Source organism: Calidris pugnax, unplaced genomic scaffold, assembly GCF_001431845.1.
Source record: "Calidris pugnax isolate Ruff unplaced genomic scaffold, ASM143184v1 scaffold38, whole genome shotgun sequence".
NCBI classification, from domain to species: Eukaryota; Metazoa; Chordata; class Aves; order Charadriiformes; family Scolopacidae; genus Calidris; species Calidris pugnax.
This window is the reverse complement of record NW_015090995.1, coordinates 2011649-2023187: the sequence shown is the minus strand read 5'-3', so window position 1 is coordinate 2023187 and position 11539 is coordinate 2011649.

Here is an 11539-nt window from a genome sequence, read left to right as displayed (position 1 = left end):
GCCCGCCTCACCCGCCGTTCAGCCGCGGTCCAACAGCGCCCCCCAGCGGACACCGGCGGCACCGCCCCTGCGTTGGGAGGGGTTAATGGGGAGGCGAGGAGGAGGAACGGCTCCGCTTTAGACTGATTGACCATTAATTGCTAAATAAAATCACCTTTTCTTTTTTTTTTTTTTTAAGATTTGGGGGATTATTTTGGTGCTTTGGGGAGGCTTTTTTGGAGTTTGGCCCTTTTTTTTTTCCCTCTTTGAGGGTTTTTGATTTTTTTTGGAGTTTTTTAGGAGATTTCTTTCACTTTCGGAGGTTTTTTTTCACTTTCTGAGGTTTTTTTGGAGTTTCTTTTCACTTTCTGAGGTTTTTTAGAGGTTCGGGGGAGGGGTTTTTTAATTATTTGAAGGTTTTTTTCCGTTTTTTTAACGCTTTGGGGAGTTTTTTGAGTTTTGCTGACTTTTTGGAGAGTTTTTTGATTTTTTGAAATGATTTTTGGATGTTTCTTGGAGGGTTTTATTAATTTATAAGAGTTTTTTATAATTTTCTGAGGGTTTTTTGATGTTTGAGGGAGATTTTTTTATTATTTGATGGGTTTTTAGGGTTTTTTTTTTCTGGTGCTTTGAGAAGGATTTTTGGAGTTTTGCTGATTTTTTTTGAGATTTTTTTGAATATTTTTTAGGATTTTTAGAGGTTTCTTGGAGCATTTTGGTGGGTTTTAGGAGTTGTTTTTTTAAATTTTCTGAGGTTTGTTTAAGATTCGGGGCAGGTTTTTTTTTGACTTTTTTTAGGGTTTTCTGGTGCTTTGGGGAGGTTTTTTTGAGTTTTGCTGATTTTTTTAGGAGTTTTTTTGATTGTTTTTAGGATTTTTAGAGGTTTCTTGGGGTTTTTGGTGTTTTTTAGGATTTTTTTTTAATTTTCTGAGCTTTTTTTGATCTTTGGTGAGTTTTTTTAATTATTTGAAGTTTTTTAGGGGTTTTTTTGAGTTTTGCTGATTTTTTTTGAAAGAGTTTTTTGAAGTTTTTTTATTATTTTTTTTTAGGATTCTTGGAGGTTTCTTGATAGGTTTATGAGGTTTTTAAAATTTTCTGAGGTTTTCTGAAGTTTTCTGGGATTTGGGGGACTTTTTTGGGGGGCTGGTTTTAGGAGTTTTTTAAAAAATCCTTGAGGTTTTTTGAAGGGTTTTGGGTTTTTTTTTGAGTTTTGGAGGGGTTTGGAAGGGAAAAAAAAAACCACCCAAACTCCAGAATCAGGTGGCTTTCTATTAAGGAAATTTTTTAAGCACCTCTGGAGTCAGTTTGCTTTCTACCACAAAAATAATAAGAAAGCTCTCAGGAGTTCAATTTCTATTAATAAAATAAATTTTAAAAAAAAAGTCCGGAGACAATTCACTTATTATGAAGAAAATTGGGAAAAAAAAAAAAAGCAAACCCAAACCTCGAGTCATTTTGCTGAAATACAGAAATAAAAAAAAGCAAACCTTTGGAGTCAGCTTAATTTCTGTTAAGAAAAATTTTAAAATAAACAACTCTGGAGTCACTTCACTTTCTATTACAAAAATAAACCAAAAAAAAAAACCCCTCCAGAGCCAGATCTCTTTTTATTAAGAAAATTGAAATTAAAGCATGAGTCAGTTCGCTTTCTATTACAAAAAATTAAAAAAAATAAAAAAATCTTCCAAGTCAGTTCTGTTTCTATTAAGAAAATTAAAAGGACCCTCCAGAGTCAGTTTGCTTTCTGTTGTGAAAATTAAAAAAAAATAAAAAAGCAACCTAAAGACAAAAAGCCCACTCTGGAGTCAGTTTGCTTTTTATTAACAAAACTAAAAAGCAAAGCAAAACAAAACAAAAACCCCAAACAAACAAAAACCTCGAGTCAGTTCACATTCTGTCTCAAAAATTGGAAAAAAAAACCCTCTGGAATTGGTTCCCTTTCCACTAAGAAAATGTTGAATGCCCTCCTTTTGCGACGCCTCGAGACATGTTTGTCACCATTGCTTATTTATTTATTTTTTTATCTCTTTCCGCGTTTCTCACCTTAAATGTCAACACCCTCCTGTCCCATTTTGGGGTGGAGATTTGTCACTTTTCTGTATTTTCATATAAAACCAGATCCCTGGGTGGGGGTGCTGGGTGCTGCTGCCCTGCAGCGGAGCTGGCCTGGTGGAGATGGAGGTGGAAAGACTTGAGGAAGGAGGAAAAAAAGAAAAATAAAATTATTATTGTCATTTTTTTTGGAGGGAGGGTGGAGAAGGCCACCTGGGTCCCCTGGCCAGGAGATGGGGCCTGTCCTGCCTGCCCCTTTCTCCCTGTCCCTGCCGATGACATCAGGAGCGGTTGCCATGGCGATGCCGGCTCTCCCGGCACAGGCCCAGGTGGGGATCCAGAGCCCAGGAATCCTTCAGGAAGGAGGATGCTCTGCCCGTCTGTCCCCTTCCTTGTCCCCAAACCACCCTGACGGGTGGAGCGAGATGGAAGTGGGATCACTTCAGGATGGCACCCCCTTCACCTCCCACCAGCGGAGACCAGTTGGGTGCTGGTGCATCCCAAGGGATGAGGGGAAGTGGTGCAGAAAAGCCCAGTCACCAAGGAGAGTCCAAAGGTCACCCCAAGACATCTGATTGTGGGTTCAAGTGGCACGGCCCCCCCCGTCACGCCGGGAGGGCTGGGTGCCCCATGAACACCCAGTTTATTGTCTCTGCGGGTGCCAAACCAAACACCAGCAGGGTGGGAGAGGCACCACGGCACGGGGAGAGGTCTCATTCCTGGAGACGTGCGACCTCGGTGGGCACCGCTCTGGGAGAACGGGGAAAAAAACCCTTCCCAGCCCTTCCCAGTGTCGCTCCTATGGTGGGGAATGCCCACCCAGTAAAGTCACTGGGACATAAATCCTGCTTTTCCCACCCGGCCCCGGTGAGGGGATCGGTGGTGCCAAACCAAGGCGATTCCTCGGATGGTTCTGGGGGGAAAAAAACAACAACAATAAACTTATTGGGAAATGGTTCCCATCTTCAGCTGCACCAGTGACAGAGGGGAACTGGGATGAGGTGTGGGGGTGGCAGCAGGGGGGGATTGCCATCCTGGAGAGCCAAGGCAAGGGTCCCTAAGCAGTTATGGGGCAGATACAGGGGGACAATGACACCCCAACCTTCTCCAAAAATCCCAGGCCTTGTGAGCCACCCTCGTGCTCTCACGAGGAGCTGGATGAAGGAGAGAAGTGGCCAGAGAAGCTGCTGCCCTGGCCTATGCTGGCCTGGGAGATGTAGGGGTTCATGTCTCCCTTCCCTTTGTCTGTCCTTCTCCTTCCCCAGCGTGTCCCCAGGGTGGGCACTGACGTCCCTGCGCGAGGCAGGTCCTTCTCCTTCCCCAGCGTGTCCCCAGGGAGGGCACCGACGGCCCTGCGCGAGGCAGCTGGTCCCATACCCGGAGAGGCAGGGGAGTGTGCGGGGAGAGTGTGCAAGGAGTGTGCATAGAGGGTAAGTGTGCAGGGAGAGTGCATGGAGAGAGCAGAGAGGGTGAGTGTGCAAGGAGAGTGTGCATGCAGAGTGTACAGAGAGCGAGCGTGCAGGAAAGGTGTGCATGGAGAGCGTACAGAGGGTGAGAGTGCAGGAAGAGTGAGTGGAGAAGGCACAGAGGGTGGGTGTGCAGGGAGAGTGTACAGAGTGGGCGTGCAAGGAGAGTGTGCGTGGAGAGAGCACAGAGAGCAAGCGTACATGAAAGGTGTGCATGGAGAGTGTAGAGAGGATGAGTGTGCATGAAAGGTGTGCATGGAGTGTGCATGTAGAGCAATTGTGCGTGGAGAGTGCACACAGTGCAAGTGTGCATGGAGTGTGCACATGGAGAGCTTGCTTGGAGAGAGCACACTCAGTGCACACGGAGCGAGCGTGCACAGAGTGAGCACACATGGAGGGTGTGCACGGAGCAAACGTGCATAGAAAGAGCACACATGGAAGGTGTGCACAGAGTGAGTGTGCACAGAGCAAGTGTGCCCAGAGTGAGCATGTACAGTGAGTGTGCAGGGAGCGAGCCTGCGTAGAGAGAGCACTCACAGAGGGTGTGCACAGAGCAAGCGTGCCCAGAGAGAGCACATACAGCGAGTGTGCACAGAGCGAGCGTGCACGGCTCGGGCACACTTACCAGCAGCCCTGGCCAAAGTTCAGAGATCAGAAGGCTCTGGTTGTGCCAGCCCCAGCCCTCCCACCCCCCCGCAGGGCTCACACGCCAGGTGAGCAGCGCTTACACGATCCCGTGCCGGGGGCACGTGCGTGTGCACAGGAGGGGTGTGAGTATACCCACACACTCAGCGCAGCCCCAGACCAGCTGCACGAGGCTTTCTGCCACAGCGTGGCCACCCAAAGCCGCGGGGGAGAGGTCCGAGGAGCAGCTCTGGATGCAGAAGAGGCGATGGAGGATGTGGCTCCAGCAGCTCCGGCTGCCTTTGATGTCCTGAGCAGGGACAGCTGCCACACGTATTAAATGACTGCGGGTGTCACGAGTTTCAGGGGACTCAGCTCCCACGCAGGCTCCCAGGAGGGTTACACCGTGCCAAGCTCCCTTTCCAGGAGGGGCACAGGGGTCTACAGGGGTCTCCCCCGGACCTGGCGCTCCCTCAAGCTCCTTGCCTACAACCAGGGGGACCCCGCAGGAGAAGCAAGGACACCACTGAATTCCCACATTCTTCATATTTTTGGGGCCTGGGAGTCGCCTTGCACCACCTGAGTGCTCCCCCTGCCCGTATGTCACACTGTCCCCCCTCCCATGCCATCGGTCCACATGGACCTCTTGGCTTCCATCTCCTCCCTCCTCCACCTCCCTTGAAACCTAATTTGGAATGATAAGGCAATTTTGGGAGGTGGTGTGGGGGATTCACCCCCATCAGCTTTATTCTGAAGGGACAGGGTGAGGAAGATGTTATTGAACCCCCCGATCTCTGCGGTTCTCCAGGAGCTCATCATCACACCCCCTTGCAGTTTCTCGCCGTGCCCCATCACACCCTCGCCAAATGAAGCTCTGCATCCCAAAATATACTCCGCCGCCACTTCGTATTTAAATTGCCTGAGAAAAGTTAGAGCGAAGGAGTAATGGGCTAAAACAGAGCAAAAGGAAATTTAGGTTGAACACCAAGGAAAAAAAAAAAAAAGAAACCCAACCCAAAAACTGCTTAGTGCTGAAATCTGCTGGGCTGTGGGATGGTTCCTCCGGGGAAGCGCTTGAGTTATTTAAAACTCACCTAAATAAAAATCGGTGGGGAATAAACTTCACTCATCCCAAAGGCACGGGCACCGTGGGATCTGGTAGAATATTTTTTTTTCCCCCAAACTATTTTCTGGGATGAAAGGGATGAGATCTCAGAGGGGCTGAGCTCAGGCAGCACGTGTATCCCAAACAGCTTCACCGAGAGGCGCAGCCTTTCCAGGGAGACCAGCCCCGTGCAGAATAGGGCCAAAATTCATGATTAATCCAACCCTCTCTTTTTTTTTTTAAAAAAAAAAAAAAAAACACGAAAAAAACCCACGGGGATTTTTGAAACGCCAGGACATGGGATGCCTGGAGATGTCTGACAAGCCTCGTGCCTATTAAATAGCAAAGAGCTAGGCAAAACGGGTGCCAGCAAGCCAGCGTCGCGCTGCTAAATCAGAGGATCACGCTCAGAAATGAAGGTGATGTCAAGGATTTGCCTTCTCCGTGATTTATCCCGTCGTTCTTGCACTCCCACTCCTGGAAACTTGCACCTTCTGCAGATGTGCTGCCTGATTAAAATGATGCAACGCGTTCGCTCGCTGTGTAATATGATTTAAATTAAAAGCCCATATTCTAACTGAAAATCTGCTACGGCTGCCTGCAGCTCTGCCATCGCCTCCGGCGCTTCCCACCTGCCCGGGGTGCCGGGGAGGAGCCGGGGGGAGAGGCAAAAAGGGGGGGAGCTGGAGGCATTTTTTGAACTGTCAGGGCAAGGACTGAGCAGGGAAAGGCAGCAGCACAAGGCGATGGGGTTCCAGAAGGCACGTTTTATGGGGCTGAGAAGTCTACTGCATAATGGTCCGGGGAAGGAAGTATTAAAATCTTTAACCAGTTTTCAGAGACGCGATAATTAAGGTGGTGTAAGCTATAATTGCCTGGAAAAAAAAAAAAAAAAAAAAGAAAAACACAACAACAAAAAAAATCAAACCACCAAAGGCAAGGAATGAGATTTTTATCGCTTCAGAAGTGGCCACTCATGGATTTGAGGTTTTAAAAAAAAAAGGAAGAATAAAAGAAAAGGAAAAGGAAAAAAGGAAAGAATCCCTGCAAGAAAAAGAAAATGTAAAAAGTGACTGAAGAAGGGTCCGGCCAGGGGCTGTGGGGAAGAGGAGAGGCAGAAAGCAGGGGCTCGGTGTGCAGCCTCAGGCACTGGGAAGTCAGGGAACCTGATTCAGGAAAGCACTTAGCATTGTCCTGAGCCCAGCCATTCACCGCTTTAATCAGGCACTTTAATGGAACTTGAGCACAGGCTTAATGCTTAAGCATCTTCAATGGAGTTGCTCTCTTTCATCAGGACCTCTGGGGAGGAAGGAATATTGGCTTAAATTAATGAGGCCTCAGAAATGGGTGAGAGAGACTGAACTCACCACTTTGCCTTCTGCGAGGAATGAGAGGAGAAACGGCAGCTGAGGGTTCTGTATCCTAAATTAATGAGGCCTCAGAAATGGGTGAGAGAGACTGAACTCACCACTTTGCCTTCTGTGAGGAATGAGAGGAGAAATGGCAGCTGAGGGTTCCGTATCCCGGCACGATAAGGGGCAGGATGGGTCCTGGGCATCCCCCGTGCTCCTCCCCAGGGCAAGACAAATCACTTGGTGCTGAGGGCTGGAGCATCTTTCCTAGGAAAACAGGCCGAGAAAGTTGGGAGTGTTCATCCTGGAGAAGAGAAGGATCCAGGGAGACCTTAGAGCCCCTTCCAGTCCCTAAAGGGGCTACAGGAGAGATGGGGAGGGACTTTTGGTCAGGGGGGGGAGTCATAGGATGAGGGGGAACAGTTTTAAACTGAAAGAGGGGAGATTTAGATTAGATATTAGGAAGAAATTCTTTGGTGTGAAGGTGGTGAGAGCCTGGCCCAGGTTGCCCAGAGAAGCTGTGGCTGCCCCATCCCTGGAGGGGTTCAAGGCCAGGTTGGAGGGGGCTTTGAGCAACCTGGTCTGGTGGGAGGTGTCCCTGCCCATGGATGATAGAACTGGATGATCCTTAAGGTCTCTTTCAACCCAAACCATTCTATGATTTCCCTGTTTCACCATGTCAGGAGCAAAACCATTTCTTTGGCCGTGCCTTGGACAAAGGAGAGCTGGTGGGAGCCAAGGGGGAGCCAAAAACTACATCCCTGGCAGGCAGCTGGCATCACCCTAAAACACAAAAGGAGGAAAACCAGGGGGAGAAAAGTCCCGAGCATCCAGAATTTACCAAAAGCCAAGCTATGCATGCTAAAAGTCCCCGCCAGGAGTAGATTGCTTTGCTTTTCTGAAGAGTAACGGCAACGGGTGAGAAGCAGTAGGGAGCTATTTTTAGCTCCTCGAACAATATTGTAGAAAACATAATGAAAATGACTGAAATTGGCTGGAGCGTGAGCAGCCCTAAACCGCAGGGCAATATATCCCAACAGCAATATGGTGGGAATGTATAGATGGATGTAGAAGGCGGCAACCTATTGGCTTGTGCGGAGCTTGCTGGAGGAGGCAGGAGGTGGAGTATCTAATGGGGTACTGCGGAGGTCATTCATTAACATCTTCCTTAATGACCTGGCAGAACGCGTAAACAGCACGTTAATGACCTGGCAGAGAAGATAAGCAGCTTGTCAATGAAATTCCCGCGGATACCCCGATGCGCGGGGCTGCGCGTGCTTCCCAAGGCAGGGAAACATGAAAGGGACCTAAATGGCTGGAAATCTGCACAGGAAACTTAATGGTTTTGTTAGGGCGGAGAAAAAATAATCTAATAGGATCTATCTGGGGCGAGTGATTAAAAACTTGTCGGAGGGGGGAGAGCGGCAACCGGCAGCTCGGCAAAGGCTGCCGGGGACGGCAGCGGCAGCAGGTCGGGTTTAATATGCAGCTATGCTGGAGCTCTCCTCATCTACCTCTCCCAGGGAAAGCATAAAGTGCATTTTCAGGTCACCGATCCACCGAAAGAAGGAAAAGCCCCAAAAAGGAGCAGAAGCTGGAGGAATGGTATGTAAGCCGAGATTTTAAAACACATGGATCTGTTTTCTTTGGAGCGGTGGCGGCTAGAGGAAGTCACAACTGCATGCAAATATCCCACAAGGTTTTAACACCAAAGGAAAAATGATTGAGGGTGGCAGAAGAACAGAAGGCGACCTCGGGCTGTATCCTACCCAAGGGGGAAACTGCTGGGAGCCCGGAGGCCGTGCTTCACACCATGCCGGCGTCGTGCCGGGGCATGCGGCTGCCGGTGGAAGAGCCTGGAGCATCACACCTCAGCTGCTCCCAGGGCTGCTCTCCCGCTTGCTGCAGCCTCTGCCCCTTGGCCAAGACAGCAAATCAAAGCGTTGATGTCCCCAGGGTCAGATCTACTGTCCCAGTGACAGACCTGGCATCGCCAGGGTCAGATCTGCTGTCCCCAGGGTCATACCTGCTGTGCCCAGGGTCAGATCTGCTGTCCCCAGGGCCAGACCTGCTGTCCCAGGGCCAGATCTGCTGTGCCCAGTGTCAGATCTGCTGTCCCCAGTGTGTGATCTGCTATGCCCAATGTCAGATCTGCTGTCCCCATGGTCAGACCTTCCATCCCCATGGTCAGACCTTCCATCCCCAGGGTCAGAACCCGTGTACCAGCCTTACAGTGGGTTTCTCCCAGCTGGCTGGAAGAGTCTGGTGGACTGCTGAGCATGGCCACATAGTCACAATGCCACTGCAGAATGAACTTGGAGAGAGAGGGGCTGGATGGGCTGAACCCTTCTCCCAACTCCCAACTCCTAGCCAGCCCCCCAGGGCAGGGTCCCCACAGAAATCCCAGCACGTACCTACCCGTGCAAGTGCCCCGAACAAGACGGTGATCTCACGTGAATGAGCTAAGAGCTGGCTGGGTCCTGCCAGGATTTACATGGGAGGCTCCAGAGAGTCTGTGTGTACTCACAACCCTCCCGCCGAGAGCCACGGCTCTCCCCGAGGGGAGGAGGAGTGGGGCTCCCTTTCCTGCTTCCCCACCCTGCCCTGCCAGCTCGGGCTCGCTGGCAGCCATCCTGCACCGGGCGGCCCACGCTGCCTCCCCGTGCAGCTGCGTGGCCACACCAGCACCAGCACCATCACCATCACCACTGACCTGGGCCAGCGAGCTCCGGCACCCCTGCACCCTTGTACCCTTGCGTTTCTGCACCCCTGCATCCTTGCACCCCTGCATCCTTGCACCCCTGTGCCCCTGCACCCTTTTACCCTTTTCATCCCAGCACCCCTGCATCCCCACATCCAAGCATCCCTGCATTCCCTGCACCACTGCACCCTTGCACCCCTGCATCCCTGTGCCCCTGCAGCCCTGCATCCCCACATCCTGGCATCCCTGCATCCCAGCACCCCCACATCCTGTGCCTCCCTGCACCCCTGCATCACCACATCCCAGCAGCCCTGTATCCCCTTAATCATCTCACCCTGCATCCCTGCACTCCTGCATCCCCACATCCCTGTACCCTTACATCATGCAGCCCTGCATCCCCACACCCCTGCATCCCCACATCCCTGTACCCCTACATCCTTGCAGCCCTGTATCCCTCTGCCCCTGCACCCCTGCATCCTTGCACCCCTGCATCCCTGCATTCCCGTACCCTGCATCCCCACTCCCCAGCACCCCTACACCCCACAACCCATCCCCACCCACCCTGACCATTGTGGGGGACACCCCACTTTCCCACTGGGCACCAAGCCTATAGAATCCTCCCATTTAAGCAGATCATGGTGTTGTGCTGCCCGCTTGGACCATGGCCCCGTGCCCCACCGTGGGTTTTGCCGATGCAGCCCCTGCACCCCTGCATCCTTGCACCCCTGCATCCCTGCATTCCCGTACCCTGCATCCCCACTCCCCAGCACCCCTGCACCCCACAACCCATCCTCACCCACCCTGCCCATTGGGGGAGACACCCCGCTTTCCCACTGGGCACCAAGCCTATAGAATCCTCCCATTTAAGCAGATCGTGGTGTCGTGCTGCCCACTTGGACCATCGCCCCGTGCCCCACCGTGGGTTTTGCCGATGCAGCCCCACAGCAGCAGCAGCAGCAGCAGCAGCAGCAGCAGCAGCAGCAGGGTTGCTTTTCCTGCTCCCAGCCCGGAGCAGGATGGGGCAAAAAGCAGAAGAGGAAAGCGGAGAAATGATGCTTTATCTCAGCCATCGCAAAAGGGATAAACTGACATCATGAGTAGTTGCACAGCAGCGTTTCTTTTGTGGGGCTGGTAATTTGTGACAGCGAACATCACTGAAAATATCTTAATTAATGTTTATTTTGATGGCTGTGTAGGTTTGGGGTGACGTGTCCCTGAGTCTGGAACGGGGAAGGGGGCAGGGTAGCGGGGGAAAAAAAAAAGCAGATTTTTTTTGACTTGCTGCCCAGAACCACAAAAATGTCTTTTAAAGGCTCCCTCCCTCGCCCTAACAGGCTCATCAGGAGCGGAGAAGAGAACATGGAAAGAAGAGAGATAGAAAGATAGAAATTCAGAGGAAAGGGGTGAGGGGCAAAGACATGGGAAGGAGACAGACAAACACACAGAGAGCAATTTGCATGTTTTATGAGTCTTTGATTTCGGTGTATTTACAACCTCAGTGCTAACACCCTGGTGGGAAGTTCTGGAGATTACTGTATTTACCCTCTATTTCGCTTTACATCTTTATCGAGCGATCTGTCTGTCTCGCCTCCAGCCAGTCGTTTAACGAGCTGCAGCTACGGCAGGTACCGGCCCGGTTCAGAGGAGCCCCTTCCCCTCCAGCCTCCAGCAGTGGTTCCCACAGCCCCCATCCCACCACCACTGCCTTTCCATGAGCCCGGGGACACCCCCTGACACCCCCCCCCCCAAGGAGCTGGGCACCCCTCATCTCCAGCTGCGAGCTGCTGGGGTGCCATGGGGCACCGCATCCGCCCCACCAGCCGCTGCATTAGGGATAGAGGAGATTTTTCTGGGGTGCTGCTGGAAATGCAAAGATAATCTTAGGAAAACAGAGCTGTAGATGTCTTTTTTTTTTTTTTTTAATTTTATTTTTGGAGGAATCTCGTCTCTTTGTTGCTGTTGGTGATTTTTGCCCAGCTTCAAAGATGGGTGACAGCCTTTCTGGGTTCAGGCCAAGTGGTTTCTGGTTCAGCGATGGGTTTATTCAGCAGGGGAGGGGAGCCCAGGGCATTTTGGGTTTTTTTTTTTATCAGAGTTAGGTTGATGGCTGGACTAGATGATCCAAAAGGTCCCTTCCAACCTATACAATTCTATGATTCAGCTCCTCAATGGGAGAGACCCCAATGATCTCATTTTTCTCCCATTTTTTTCCCATTTTCCTCCCCTTTCAGCCATTTTCTTCCTATGTTTCCACCAAAAG